The following is a 15431-nucleotide window of genomic DNA, read 5'->3' as shown; positions in this document are numbered from 1 at the left end:
ATGAAATTCACTATTATGACTTGGTACATATTGACTTTTATACAGCGTAAGCTAGCAATTTGACACTTAACCTAACTAAATGTTACTTTTCTTTTGGGGAAATCTCATACTTGTTCTCAAGGTTTCAAGTCAGATGGCTTGAGAAGAGCGTAAAGATATATTAAACCATTGCTGTATTTCAGTTTCCAAAGTTATTAATGTTTCCAAGAGAGATACATTATACACAATATATAACCTACCCAATAAACCTCAGAAAAAAACTTTATGACTCAAACTAAGAGTTAAGTGGTCATAAAAACAAACTAAATTATCTTTAATTGTTAATATTCCAAGGAAAACATTCTATTTGACTAAAAATAACAGTAGATTAAAAATGTAAGGAAAATCACAGATGAAAGAATGTCTCTAAATGAATGAGATTTGGGAAAAGGGACTACTTTCTGAAATAATAGAATTTTTATTTATTTGAAAGCAGAGAATCATTGGGCAGGAAGGATATTGACTATCAGAGATATGGCAAAGGAAGAATGGACCTATGAGAATTTCAAGAGGGGGACCCTTCTCCTTCATTGCACAGGCCTTGAAAAATCACATTTCAATGCATACCAAAGAGAATTGGAAAATGAAACAATTCCATTAAATGATGTGTTTTCAAAAACCAGTCTTATTTGCTGCTTTCATCTTACTGTGTTGCCAAAACTATTGTAATGCAGATGTTAGAAATCTAGTAAGAAGATTCAATTTTATCTGAATAAAACAAAATGAAATTTAGTTGTGGTGCTCCAAATCTAAATCCATCTCAATTAAAACAATTTTTTTTTCTGTAGATTCTCTGAGTCTATATCAATTGCCACACTATCTGCCCTCCAGGTAACTGTAACTTTGTTAATGGAAACCTGGAATGTTTAGAATATGATTAAGTCACCTCTCCATTTATTTGGCTGATCACACATCGTAGACAGGAGAGAGCTATACTTCCAACATGGTGGTTGGCTGATATGCTATTTCAGGTATACAGAGATAAGCTGACAAAAGCAACAGTTGTCTTCAAAGTCCATATTCTTAAAATCTGATTTTACAATCATTTTCTTAGCTCAAACTTGTGGCCTGCTTTGATTCTAATACACAAATATAATACTGATTTTCCATTGTTCCCTTCTTTTGCTCTTAATTTCACCCTTACAATAAAGATAATCCAGGTAAACGTGTCTGTGAAAACTATTGAAAAATACAGAGGAGCCAGCCCTCATGGCCTGGAGGTTAAAGTTCAGCGCTCACTGCTTAGGTGGCCACGGTTCACTTCCTGGTCGCAGAATCACACCACCCATCTGTCAGTAGCCATGCTGTGGTGGCATCCCACATAGAAGAACTAGAATAACTTACAAGTAGGAAATACAACCATGTAACGGGGCTTCAGGGAGGGGAAAAAAAAAAAGATTGAGATTGGCAACAGATGTTAGCTCAGGGCAAATCTCTCCCTGAAAAAAAAAAAAGATAGGGAAGACAAAATCTTTATTCACATCCAAGAATTTTTAAAGTAAAACTTGAATTATAAATTAAAGGCAATATTAAATGGAAATTAAATATGAGGAGAATTGATACATCATATCAGAATTAAATATCCTAGTTGGGCTGTACAAAGTGAAGCCAATTACAAGTGAAAAGGTATACTATTGTACAACTTTGTAAAAACAAATTTGTTAGGATCTAACTATATTAAAATATTTTTGACTATTCCTATTTTTGTGTTCTGACATAATTTTAAGAAATTATATCCCCCAAAATGCTTTCTTTTGATAACAAGCATACATTATAACCTGTTTGAATAATCAACTATTGTCTACTTCTTAAATAAACCATTAAATATAGTGTGTATGAGTATAAGTGTTATCGTTTTTGCTATTTAAACATTACAAAACTATGAACAGTCTTTTAAAGTACGGAGGATAGAAAGAAACACATTAATTTGTATGCATACCAGGAAACAAAGTGAATAATGAAAAGAGGGAAGCAATAGGTTTCTTAAAGAAGAAGCTAGTATTTTTTTTTCTCTCCTAAATAGCTAAATGGAAGACTCTGAAAAATTCAGAGCAACTACAAGAAGCCGTATGACAAAATGTCACCAACATCAGGACCAGGACATCACTCAACTAGAGAGAGCATCATTCACATCTATTGAATGTTTCACTGCACAACCTACATAACCGTATTGAGGGATTCCTCTTCAACCCCACCACAGAACAATGTCCTTATTTACAACTATCAGAATTACTGGTAAATATGTATGCATTGCATAAATCAGTAGCTACAGAGGCAGTGAATGGATGACATTGCCAACACTAGCTATCAGTAATATAACACTAACATAAAGACACTGAGGAAAAACAAAGCATAAATGCATGGTCAACATCTTAATTTCCCTACCGGATTCCTGGTACTTTAAGTCAGCCTGTTATATATTCCATTCACCATACATCAGCTAGTGCAAAAGGCGAGCTCTGAGTATTCTCTTGTTCTTACACAAATAGTTCGGTTTCCATCCTGAACTAATCCTTGCTCTGTTCTCAGACTGATCTTACTAGACTTGAATTCCAGATTTGAAACTTCTGGTTGCTTTGCCAAGGATTTAAACCCTGGAGTTCACTAGTTGTCTGTAATTTGCTCAGTTGCCTCTTTGGACTTTTTTGCGCTTTATATAGTAATTCTTTACTTTAGTTTTGAACCCAAAGAAACCAATCCTGTCTTTAGACACTTGTCTGGCTTTCCCTCTATTCCCATTACTCTTCTAACAAGGAGAGAGAATGTGGATATAGTACATTAAAATGCAGAGGACAATTCAGTTCATGCAATGTAACTCAACTTAGTCCCAAAAGTAGAGGAGAAAGACCAAGGCTGAAGGGATGTCGGGAGCTAAGGCGTGGATGGGGACTATTACCAAAGCCAAGACTACAATATTTATGGGGGATATGTACTATCCTAAGGTACTCATTCTAAATCTAGATAAGTTATAAAAACATTGTGCAATGCTTTTATCTCTCAGGGTATCAATTATAAGTGTTGGTGAGACAGAAACACATTGTGATATGGCAGCTCTTTTCTTGTCACAGATTTTGCCATTCTCCATGAGTGCAGCGACGGTTCCTGTTTTGTTCTTCTCTGTGTCTTTAGCTCAAGCACAATTCCTGAAACATCATACACTTGGTAAATGTTAACTGAACAAATAAATACATACATTGATTAATGTATTAATAAAGCCCTGTAAGGATAGAGCACAGAGAATCTAAACTAAAGTAAACACTTATATTCGAAGAAGTTGCCACTTCTCTTTCAGAGTTGTGAGGAAGAGAAAGAACTTTAAAAAGAGGTGTCATCCTGCTGACATCCTGAAGTGACAGGTGATGGCACTGGTGAGAACAGCCTCTGTACAGTTATCAAAGATTCTTTTCAAGATTATAAAGACTAACAAAAACTTTAAATACAATTTTGAAGAAAAAAAGGTAAGTACTATCTATAATCTATACAATAGTTTTTCCTTTGTGCATAATCTCTTCCAGGTATAGATGGACTTCTCAAAAAATAGAGAGCTGAAGAAATTCCACAAGTTTTCAATGATAACACTATTATCACATCTTCAAAGAGAAATCTGGAAAACAGTGTGCAGCTATGCTTTATAATCTCTCTCTCATATTGATTTCTGATAAGAACTGGACAGAAAGAGCTCTATATTGGCCACTAAACAATATCTAGATTTGGCTTTATGGTTTGGTAAGGCCATGAACATACTTTATATTCCATAGAGAAATTGTTAGCCACAGCATTAGATTTCTACAAAGTACTATGTTTCCGAAATATATCTGACAAAATAAATCTCTCTTCCCCTGATTTCTAGGCCGTTATACTTCACTAGTTTTCCTCTCACCTCTCTGGCCATTTTTTTTTCACTTTTTCAAAACTTTTCACATCTTCACATTCCTCAAATATTGTTTCTGTCCTATTACTCCTGTTTCTTTCGTTGAGCACACTCCTTCAGGGGATCTCGTTCATTCATTTGCAATTCATTACTATCTTTATATTGACAAGTCCCTGATGGATCTATTTAGCCCATATCTATATCTTGAGTCTTAGACACACGTATTCAACTGGCCATCTCCACTTGTATGCCTCACAGACATCTCAAAGTCAACACACTAAAAGCAAACTTACCTTTCCAACCATATCTGGAACTCCTCCTGTGTTCTAAGTCTCAGTGAGCACTTCAATCATCACCCAGTTGCTCAAGTCAGAAACCTTGGTATCAACTTTGACAGTACATTTTATCTCAGTCTATACATCCATCAGTCACTGTTTCCTGTCAATTTTACCTCCTAAGTAATTCTCAAAGCTCTTCTAGGGGACTCCTGTCTCAGTTACTGATCTTGGAATGCACGTACTCAGATGATATGCCAATGATTTCATACTGCTTTGCAGGATAATTTTAATTCCCGAACACTTGCCCAAAAACAGTCATCTCACTTTTCAAGGCTGCTCCGAGGGAATATATTTTGTTAGAGTCTCATAGCCGTTTACTACTAAATGGTACTTTGCAACTGAACTTTTAAAATATCCTTGGAATGCTTCATTTACATTTTATGATTGTAATTATTTCCTGTCAGCTTGCTATCCACCAGCATATTTGGTATCATGCAAGTATCTCTTCTGTGCACTACACCATAGGGAGTGATTAGGCACGTGGGGTCTAAAACTTGCCTGCCTGGCTTCAAATCCTAGCTCTCCCATTCACCAGCTATGTGATCTTATACAAGGTATCTAACCTTCAGTTTACTCATCTGTGATGTATGAGGATAATAACAGAACCTGACTCCTATGAGTGTTGTGAGGATTATGCAGGTTAATGCAAGTAAAGTGCTTAGAACACTGTGCGATACATCACAGGATTAGAAAAAAAGAAAACCTTATTAGTCGGTATTATGATGCACAGGTTTAGGCTTGCCAGGGAGGTTGGTGTAGATAAATACTGTTTTCATGGTGAGAGGTTACTATATTCAAGAATCGGTGCCTTTGTCTTAACATGATATTCAATTGGAACCAGAAATGAAAATAAGGAAGTCACTCATGAGGCATTAACAGCAATGACCAGTTCAGTTCTCATGTCCCTGTAGGAGATCAGTAAATGCATCTGCCTTGTAGATCTGCAGAGGAAACTGAAGGTCGATCTCATGTTGGAGTCGCTTCCTCTCTGCCTGAATTCCCAAGGACAATTCAACCTTCTTGATTAATTTCTATCCTTGCTTAAATATATACATATATATATATATATATATATATATATATATATATATATATATAAACTATCCTTGAAAAGTCACTGGTCTAAAAATGGCATTCAAAGATGGTTTTCAGCTTTGAGTTTCTGATGGGAATTGTAGGCTGACAGAAGGTCCTTACGCCTCTTTCTCCTCATATAGCTGATCTTACTGCTGCCCAAAACACTATCCTTCAATTCACCCAGGGAACTTCTTTTCATCCTTCAGATCTCTGCCTAAACAATATCCCCTCAGAGAAACACTTACTGAGTTTTCACTGCTCTGCACAGTAACTTCATGTTACATACTTCCAAAAAACAAAACTAACAAGAAAATCCTGCACTAATGTTATGTGGCATATACAAGCTTGATATTACTTATTTAATTATCAGTAATTTTTAAAATATTTATCTTTCCTTTTATACTTTAATTTCTGTGATATAAAAGGATACATTTTATTCTGTGTTTAGTATGGCCTCTATACATATTCTTTGACTATACAATTAAAGAAAGATAACATAATAGAAAGTCCAGAAAATTTTCCATTTCATTAGAGAAGGAAGATTAATCTTATTCATTATTCACCATGTCACCACACATAAACATAATATTTATTTTTTGTTGATTCCTTATTATGTGTAAAGTACCATGCTAACTACTTTTATTATGAATTCCTCAGTTAACTTAGGTAAATGTATGAGGTAGATTCCATTATATAGAATAAGACTCTAATGGTTAAAGAGGTTAAATATCTTGCCAATGGACACAGTGACAGATATGAAACTCAGAACTAATTCCAAAACCTACATGCCTGATCTACATACCATTGAAATGCTGCATTAGTTCACTCATTTATAAATGGTGATAATAAAAATGCTTCTTCACTGTAAGAACTAAATTAGGTCATATGTATGTAATCCTTGCTCTTAGAACTATAAAGTCCTCTATAGATGTTAATCAAAATGTTATTTGTTTTTGTGTTAGATTTTTATGGTTGCCATAACAGATTACTACAAACTTATTGGTTATAACCATACAAATTTATTACCTTTCAGTTCTGGAGGTCAGAAGTCCAGCACTGGTCTATGGTAACTGGAATAATGGGTCCCTCAAAGATATCCATGTCCTAGTCACAGGAGTCTGTGCCTCTCTTAGCTTACATGGCAAAAGGGACTTTGCAGATGGGATTAATGTTAAGTACCTTGAGATAAGGAGATTCTATTGGAGGGCCCAATGTAATCTGCTGAGTCCCTAAAAGTAGAAGAGAAAAGTTAGAAGAGAACGCCAGAGAGATGTGATAAATCATCACTGCTGACTATGGAGATGGTGGAGGCACCACCCAAGGAAAACTGTGGCCTCTAGAAACTAGAAATGGTCCTCGGCTGACAACAAGAAGTTGAGTCTCCTCTAGAGCATAAAAAAAGAAACTCAGTAGATCAAAACTTTGCTTTGAATCTGGTGAGACCAGTACCAGATTTCTGACCTACAGAAGTGTAAGATAATAAATTTGTGCTGCTTTAAGCCACTAACTTTGTGGTAATTTGTTACGGAAACAATATAAAACTAATATAGGGTCTCACTGGACTAAAATCGACATGTTGGCAATGTGAGATTCCTTTCCAGAGACTTGATTATTCGCTCAATCAGGCTGTTGGGAGAATTAAATTTCCTGCTATTATAATACTAACATCCTTACTTCTTTGGTGGACGGCCATTCCCAGCTTCGAGAGACCACCCTCATTCCTCGGCTCCTGGACCTCTTCCTCCATCTTGCAAGGCAGCAAATGGTGAGTCAAGTCTCTCTCCTACTTTGAGTCTCTACTCCCTCTTCTCCAGTCTCATCTCTCTGAACCACTCTTTTGTCCTCCTCTTCTAGTTTTATGGACTTGTCTGATTAAATTGAGTTGACTTACCTAATCTGAGATAATCTCCTCATCTCTAGTCCTTAACCTTGGTCACATCTGCAAAGTATCTTTACCACGTAAGGGAACATAGTCATAGATTCCAGGATTTGGGGCACGGATAGCTTTGGGGGCCATTTTTCTGTATACCACAGCTCTTCATTAGTCTTTGCAGCTCTACTTTGACATACAAATTGTAATTTGTCTATAACTTTCAGAGACAGCAGAAAAAGAAAAATGTGTGGTCTAATTTATAAAGTTGCTGAGTTCATTAATACCTCTGAAAAATATGAGTGAAGGTCAGAAAGACAAATTTAATTACAACATTACTTTGGAAGCAAAATATTTTCATGAGAATGTACCACAAATCTAATAGGTAATGTGATACTGGGAAGTTTCGTTAGAGCACAGAAGGAGTGAGAGCCAGAAATAGTGAGGTTTGAAGGAACAGTGAAGAAGAGGGTGTTTGGGCAGATGAAATTATGGAAGTCATCTACTGAAATGATTGTGGCAGATTTCAGAAGCAAACAAAAGCAACCCAGTAAATAAAAAGCTCCAGGTTTTAATTATTTTGTTACGTATTTATCATAGTCCACCAGACAACACTGAAGGAAAGTTCTTAAATCAGCTCACAACCAACCGTTTCTTTCCTTCCTGTCTGCCTTCTTTCTTTCCATTCATGCATTCAATGGATATTATGCAAGATCACTGACTAGTGAACAAGACTGTTCTTTCAAAGAACTTACAATTTACCTGGGAAAAAAAGTACAATCAACAATTTCAATAAAATGTGATAAGTACTATATTTGGGGTAAATATAGGATGCTATGCTGTCATAATTGTGCTACCATCATTTCAAGGAAAATTCCTAAAAGTTTGGTTAGGTGAGAGCATTAATTTAGCGAGAATGGGTAGAGGTGAGGCTGGAGTTTTCAGCAGAAGTCAGAGCCTAGAAAGTCTGTTAGCTTTCCAAGGAATTTGGATTTTAACTTAAGGAATGATTGGAGTGTTGTAAATAAGAGTATGACAAATTTGAATATTTTAAAATATTATATTTTTAAAAAGATAACTTTGGAATTCTGCTCCCAGTTATATTTAGGAACAAAGACCATACATACCTTCTTGTCATAAACTGCTATGGAAAAGAACAAAATATATGAAACAGCTCTTTTCAGCTATTGGACAATAGGCAACACATAACCAGGATCCCTGGAGCAAACCAGGTGATCCCCACCATTGATCTCCATGACTTTCTATCTGGAGGCAGTTTTCAAATCCCATGATCAGGGAGGTGTAAACCAGAGCCCAGTGTCATTACTGAATTAAGCATAGAGAGATTGGAATTCTGGCAGGTCAAGGGGGCTAGGAGTAGTGGTGCAGAGCTCTAAAGAGAAGGAACCCACACAGACAAAGAGCTACAGAAATCAGCATGTGTTTCCTTATCTTAACTGAAGACTAGGCTGTGCATGCACAGGGAGAAATCTCAAAAGTTGGCGGAAGAACCACTGGAGAGTTTGCAGGCTGAACAATTCCTAGACCTCAAACAAGGTGAGGAGACATTTGATCTCCAACTATCAAGAATGGGGAGTCCTTCGTAATCATCAGAGCATTCAGCAAAGACTCTAGCAGGCTTACATCTTAGTCATAGGCTGAAAAAGAGCTGGAGTAAACACTCTGAGACCTGTTCTTTAATGCTTAAAAACAGGGTTCAATTGGACAAAATGATCTGTAAGTAACACATCTGCTGTAAGAAAAAAGCTCCACACTTTCTAAAGCAACAAAACAAAATCCAGATTTTCAGCAATATAACACAATTTCCAGTATCCAATAAAAAAATTACTGTATATTTAAAGAAGCAGGAAAATTGTAAAGAATAACTAAGAGAAAAGTCAGTCATCAGAAAGAGACCTAGAAATGATAGAGATAATGGAATTCTCAGGCAAAGATTTTAAAATAGCAACCTATTATAATTACGCTTAAATATTTAACCAAAAACATGAATACAATGAAGAGAAGTATACAAAATAGAAAAAAATAGCCCTAGTCCAACAAAAATTCTTGACATAGGAATACAAAATATCTCAAATGAAATATTAATTGGATGAAATTAACAGCAGGTTAGATACTAAAACAAAAAATAAGATGAAGCTTGAAGGCATAGCAAGCTCATTTAACATCTATGCAAACTAAAGCAGAGGGAGAAATACAAATAACAAACAAACAATTAAACAGAGTCTTGGTGATATATAGAACAATATAAAATTTTCTGATATATGGATACTAGGGTCCCATAAAGGGTATAGCAAAAAATATTTGAAGAAATTAAGGCTAATTATTTTCCAAATTTGATGCATACAATAAAATGGCAAATCCAAGAAGTTAGAATCTCCGAGCAGGATAACCACAAATAAAATCACTCAAAAGCACATTGTAATCAAAATGCTGAAAACCAGTGAGAAAGAGAAAATCTAAAAAGTAGCCAGAGGCAAAATACAGATTACATACAAAGAAACAGAAATAAGAATTCCTTAGACTTCTTGTCTGAAACTATACAAGCCAGAAAATGATGGAACACCACCAGAAAAAGAATAAAGGTCTAAATCAATGCTTTAGACTTCATCTTAAGAAGATAGAAAAGAGAAACAAATAAAACCTAAGGCAAATAAAATTATGGAAATCATAATGTGTGGAAATTAGTAAAATTAAAAGTGGACAATCAATGGAGAGAATCAATGAAACCAAAAGCTAGTCTTTTAAAAGATGGCTAGAACTTAGCCAGACTGATAAAGAGTAAAAAGAATGGTAACACAAATTACTAATGTCGGAAGTGAAAGAGAAGAAATTACTAAAGTCATAAGAAAAACTGAATGGCTAATCAGCAAATAATAAGTAAAACCAGCTAACATTTAACTCAAGAATTTAGATTAAATGCATGAATTCCTTAAAAGACACAAATCTACAAACTTATTTAGAAGAAATAGAAAACCTGAATATTTAATATATATTCAATTATAAGAAATTGAATTTATAATTAAAAAATTACCCACACAGAAATCTCCAGGATCATATTTATTACACTTTTAAGGAAGAAATAATATCAAACCTGCACAAATTCTTTCTGAAGATGGAGGAGGAAAACTCCCCAATTCACTTTATGAAGATAATATTACCTTAATATCAAAACTAAAGACATCAAAAGAAAAAACATACCCCCTGTGAAGATAGACTCAAAAATCTTTTAACAAATTTTTAGTAAATAAACCCAGCAATATTTAAAAGTGATAATACACTATGACCAAGTGTGGTTTATTCCAAGATTGAAAGTCTGGTTATACAACTGAAAAAAATCAAACATTCATTCAAGATTTTTTTTTAAAGTTTCAGAAAACAGAATTGAAGGAAACTTTCTCAACCTGAAAAAGCTTTGATGAAAACCCTCCATCTGACCTCATATTTAATGATGTAAAGCTAAATGCTTTCCCCCTAAGATGAGGCTAAAGGCAAGGTTATCCACTCTGCCTCATATATCACATCTTATACATAAATTAATTGAACAGTGATCATTGACCTAAGGTGAATCATAAAATTATAAATATTCTAGAAGAAAACAAAAGAGAAAATCTTTGTGACCTTGACTTTGGCTAAGAATTCTTAGATATGACACCAGAAGTACAAACCATACAAGAAGATGCTGATAAATTTGATTTCATCAAAATCAAACAAAGCTTTGGCTTTGCAAGACACCATTAATTAAATAAAAGGCAAGCCACACAATAGGAGAAAACTTTTGTAAATCACATATTGGACAAAGGACTTGTGTCTAGAATATATAAGGAAGTCTCAAAACTCAGTAAAAACACAACTCAATAAAGAAATGGGCAAAAAATCTAAATAGATAGTTTATTAAAGAAAATACTCAGATGGTAAATAGGCACATCAAAGCACAATGAACACAATTAGTAATTAAGAGTTAGGAAAAGCAAAACCAAAACAAGATTCCACTGTATATGCATTAGAATGGTTAAAATTATAAACAAAAACAAAATCACTGATTAGTGCTGGTAGGAAGCAGAGCAACTAGAGTTCTTCTCTGATTCTGGTGGGAATGTGAAATTATTCAGTCACTTTGGAAAACAGCTTATTAGTTTCTTATAAAATTAGACATGCATTTACCATGCTACCTAGCATTCTCACTCCTTGAGAAATAGAAACTTATGTTTAATACAAATGTTTATATTAGCTTTACTGACAATTGCTAAAAACTGGAAACAACCTAAATGTCCTTTAACTAGCGAATGAGTAAGCAAATTGTGGTTCATCCATATAACGCAATACCACTTGCCATTAAAATTATTCATTTTATATACAATACTGATGAATCTCAACTACATTTCACTAAATAAAAGAAACTAGACTCAAAAGGCTACATATTGTATTTCATTTATATGACATTGTCAAAGTAGCAAAACTATAGAGGTGAAGAATAGATCAGTTTTTGCCAGGTGTTGGGGGAGGGGACATTAACTAACTACAGAAAGGCAGCATGAGGGAATTTCTTAGAGAGGTGAAACTGTCCTGTATCCTGACTGTGGTGGTGGATACACAATGATGCATTTGTCAATACCCATAGAATTGTACACTACAAAGAGTGATTTTTTCACTTTATGTAAATTTAAAGACAAAACTATATTGATATACTATTATATATGCACTAAAATGGCCAAATTCAAAAAGACTTACAATACCAAACATTGGTGACGAGGGGCAGTGTGTAGCACAGCACTCTCCCAAGAACTCACACCAAAATTCCTCTTTCCCAACCTTCTTAGTCATACAACGAAAGAGAGTTTTAGAATCTCGTGCATAACATAGTTGATTTTCTGCTGGCCTCTTATTTCCTTAGTCTAAACTGATTCAATCCCTTTCCTCCTCCCCTCCTAAGTTATTATTCTCATATCTTACTCTAACTTGTGTTGTGAGTTTGTGGTTAAAGTGACAAGATTGTCTTTGTTTTTGCTGTTTTCCTTCCCTTTAGCCTAATGCTATAATTGAATATTTGCTATCCTATTCTGATTCTGTCTACCTATTTATCTCCTTACTCTGTGTTTTGTGACCCCTTTCTCCCTTTTCTTCTTTGTCCAGGTATGAGCGCCTTCTTGAGGATTTCTTGTGGGGGGGGGGTCTCATGGTAATGAAGTCCCTTAGCTTTTGTTTGGAAAAGATTTAATTTCTCCCTCATATCTGAAGGATATTTTTGCTGGATAGAGTATTCTTGGCTGAAGATTTTTATCTTTTAAAGTTTTGAATATGTCTTTCCATTCTCTTCCAGCTTGTAAGGTTTCTGCAGAGAAATCTGCTGAAAGTCTGATAGGGGTTCCTTTGTAGGTTATTTTCTTCTGCCTTGCTGCCCTGAGTATTCTTTCTTTGTCATTCATTTTTTACCAGTTTTACTACTATATGCCTTGCAGTAGGTCTTTTTACATTGACAAATCTAGGAGATCTGAAAGCTTCCTCCACACGTTTCCCTCTCATTCCCTAAATTTGGGAAGTTCTCTGCTCTTATTTCTTTGAGCGTTGCTTTCTGCTCCATTCTCCTTCTCTTCACCTTCTGAAATACCTATAATTCTTATGTTGCATTTCCTCATTGAGTCAGATATTTCTCAGAGACTTTCTTCATTTCTTTTTAGTCTCAGTTCTCTCTCCTCTGTCTGGAGCATTTCAACATGTCTATCTTCGATTATGTTGATTCGCTCCTCTATGGTGTCCACATGAGCATTCAGGGAATCTGTATTTTGTTTTATCTCTTCCATTGTGTCTTTAATCTCTAGTATTTCTGATTGATTCTTCTTTATAGTTTCAATCCAAAGAGAGAGTTTTAGGAGTATTCTAATTGGTTCTTAGTTAATCATGTTTTAGAAGTTCCATAGAGGTGATATGAATTACAACTCACTTTGTTATCTATTGCCTTAGGATTTCAGCTGAATGTTCCATTTCAGCACCCTATTATATTAGCTTTGTGACCCAGAGCCCTCTGTGAATAATATACTCTGTACTCCAGAGTCTGGCCAGTGATCAGACTTTGACTTCTCTGATATTTAATTATTATCATAAGTTCACGTAAAGAAATAGTACTCATAAAGGATTACATGAAGGAAATTTATTCATTTTGTAAGTCATTTTAAATTTCTCCTTTCAGATATGCCAGTATATTAGAAAACTGTACCTCTTCACTACTTTATTTTGGTTCTTATTAAAATTTCCTTTACCGAATTTTGCTTTGGTGTTATCATACCAGTCTTCAATGAGGGACATTCTAAGAAAGGCCATACAAAACTTCCTATTATATTTTTATCAGAAAAATGATTGACGCCCTACTGCTGTAATCAATGTGTCCACTTACTCAGCAAGCCCTGGTGGTCTGCTGGTTAGGATTCAGCACTCTCACCACCACAGTCAGGGAGTCACCCCACCCATCAATTGTCATATTGTGGGGGCTGTGCATTGCTGTGATGCTGAAAGCCATTCCACCAGTATTTCAAATACCACCAGGGTCACCCATGGTTCACAGGTTTCAGTGGAGCTTCCAGACTAAGACAGACTAGGAAGAAGGACCTGGCCACGCACTTCTCAAAATACTGGCCACAAAAACTCTAGGAACAGCAGTGGAACATTGCCTGATAGAGCACTGGAAGGTGAGAGGATGGCACTAAAAGACCAGGCATGTTCCCCTCTGCTATAAACGGGGCAGCTAGGAGTCAGAATCAACTCAACAGCACTAACAACAGCCACTTACTGAAGACCCATGGAAGGAATTCTTTATGCACTTTAGTACTTGGAAAAGCTCTACTTCTGGCATTCTAATTTGCTTTCATATTATGATCCACACTCTTATAAACTGGTTGTTTTCCTTTTTTTCCTAGGCCATTAGGAAATTAGGAAATGTAAAGCCAAGATAAAGGAAAATATACTTTTGACGTCTCTACACCTAGTGGTGTTTTGCGGTTCATTAAGTAATGTGTGGATATATCAAGACATCATAAATAAGAATATAAAGCCAAAGATATTTGGAAAATAGCGATATTACATATAATGGAGAACTATGTTAAAATAAATAGATTAGATGACTTCGTATTGGATATTACCATTGGATCTTGGAATTTTACTTTGTTTACAAACAGAAATATTTGCAGAGCAGATAGAAAGCAAAGAAGCATGGTGCCTAGTAAGAATGCTATGATAGTGATGACATTGCCTTGAGATCATCAAGTAACATTCAAGTGACTAATCACAGAGACGCTTCTAAAGGTCATTTAGCATCTTCAGAAAGTACACAGATATCAACAGTTAACTCAAAATGTGTTCAGATGGATGCCCTTGCCAAAAAAAAGGAGAGATTTTACAACAATTATAAAGAAAGAAATAATAAAGAATGTGGGCCTCAGAGCAGACACGCTGGGTTTCATGTGACGTGGGGCAACACTTTTAACCTCTCTTGGGATCAGTTTTCTCATATGAAGAAAGAAAATAATATGTACTTCATAGGGCTACTAGGAGAATCAAATGCAAGAACATGTATAAAGCCCTGTGCAAAATCCCAATAAAATTAAAACAAATTTTTATTGATAAAAATGCATTAATAAAAATAAAATTGAAATTAAGATGTGCTGTTCAGTGCCGACAGTATCTGTATTTAAGAGGTAAGAATTGTGTTGTCAGATCTCACAACGTAATTTGGTTTTGCTAAGCAAAGCCGACAGAGCCAGAGAAGCTGTCTGATGGTTTAAAGGGGAGGAAACAACACCTATGCCTAGTCCTATCAGGTGGCGATCTCAGTCACTCAGTGCTGCTAACAGATCCTTTCTAACTGCCTTCACACATTTTGGATTTTGTGACCGTTTTTCTGGCCTCTCTACATTTGATGGTTTGAGACTCATTTTCCCCGGAGAATAACTGATTCAATTTTCAATGGGGAGGTAAGTCATTGTTTTTCCTTTCAAAATTTAAATTGCAAAACAAGAGAAAAGCGAGATGATATATCGTACAGTATGCTGGGGAAGAATTCCCTCTCCACCTCCTCCCACCCCCACCCCTAACATGCAGACCTTCGTCCAGAGGGATAGATTATGAAAATAAATGCCTGCAAAGGAACCGGCTGTCACTGTTTATATGGTTGTTTGCAGCTAGGTTCTGATCTGACCAGGTTGAGTCCATTACCAGCAATGTATTT

At 35.4% G+C, this 15431-nt stretch overlaps 1 protein-coding gene across 2 annotated transcripts in view; it reads right to left on the bottom strand.

The window, feature by feature from the left end:
* NEGR1 (neuronal growth regulator 1) overlaps positions 1-15431 on the bottom strand; it is an 817593-nt gene that overhangs the window by 272664 nt on the left and 529498 nt on the right.

Source organism: Equus caballus, chromosome 5 (assembly GCF_041296265.1).
Source record: "Equus caballus isolate H_3958 breed thoroughbred chromosome 5, TB-T2T, whole genome shotgun sequence".
Taxonomy (NCBI): Eukaryota; Metazoa; Chordata; class Mammalia; order Perissodactyla; family Equidae; genus Equus; species Equus caballus.
Note: the sequence above shows the minus strand (reverse complement) of the source record. Positions and strands in the feature narration are given on the sequence as shown.